Here is a 1,041-nt window from a genome sequence, read left to right as displayed (position 1 = left end):
AGGACAACTGCCATGACAAAACCACGACAACATTGTAGTACGGGTGTTGCACTTTCTAATGCAACTTAATGTCTGTAGTTCCTTTCTCCATTCTTCAACTCTAGATTTGATGATGGATGAACCAGCTGATTTGGAAAGTGTTGATCTTTGCTTAATCTGAAACCACAGAATTGTTATGAAGAGATGTTATTTCTCCACTAATCCAACAAAGGGGTGGTGGCGCAGTTGGCTAGCGCGTAGGTCTCATAGATATAACGTGAGTGATCCTGAGGTCGAGAGTTCGAGCCTCTCTCACCCCACCTAAAATTGTCCTTGTGATGACGAAACGCTCGGTGACAACTTGGGTTGTCACACCTACATCTAAATCATCAGGTGAAATTGAGCAAATCTGAACCTGGTCTCCTTTTTTCTTTTTTTTTGCAGGCCCATGAAAGAAAGCCCTAGCCTCAACTTTATAGAAAATTGTTTGGACCAAATTCTCTTAGCGCAAGACCTTTTGTAAACACTATAACGTGCTATAACGGAGCTATAGCGGACTATTTAAAAAGTGGTTCTTCTACAGCTGCTGTTGATGATTGATTCCAATTCGCTGGCTAGGGCGGCCTACTACTACATTTTATAAGCACACCATTGGTTATAATTTACAAGTGCCAATTTTTGTTCTTGTTTACGGAAGATTTGGCCGGACATAGTTTCTGCATAAGTAAGCACACAGTTAGTTATATCTGTATCAGCGCAATGACGAGTCGTAGTCGCTTCAGCGCTGTACCAAATTGGTTACTAAGATATTAACTTGCAACTTGGATTATTTTCGCTTGATGCTAGGAAGGATCTGTTGTTATCTTAAGTTAGCATATTGTAGTATGGGTGTTGGACTTTCTGATGCAACTTAATGTCTGTAGTTCCTTTCTCCATTCTTCAACTCTAGATTTGACGATGGATGAACCAGCTGATTTGGAAAGTGTTGATCTTTTCTTAATTCGAACCCACGAAATTGTTGTGAAGAGATGTTATTTCTCCACTAATCCAACAAAGGGGTGG

General features: G+C 40.4%; 1 non-coding gene across 1 annotated transcript; it reads left to right on the top strand.

Annotated features, from left to right (window-relative positions):
- The first annotated feature begins 210 nt into the window (after window positions 1-210).
- Window positions 211-299, top strand: TRNAM-CAU. Its single transcript is given in 2 exon segments — window positions 211-248; window positions 264-299. It is a non-coding gene; the product is annotated as a tRNA-Met (tRNA).
- Window positions 300-1,041: the final 742 nt, after the last annotated feature.

This window comes from Triticum dicoccoides, chromosome 6B, assembly GCF_002162155.2.
Source record: "Triticum dicoccoides isolate Atlit2015 ecotype Zavitan chromosome 6B, WEW_v2.0, whole genome shotgun sequence".
In the NCBI taxonomy this organism is placed as follows: Eukaryota; Viridiplantae; Streptophyta; class Magnoliopsida; order Poales; family Poaceae; genus Triticum; species Triticum dicoccoides.
Note: the sequence above shows the minus strand (reverse complement) of the source record. Positions and strands in the feature narration are given on the sequence as shown.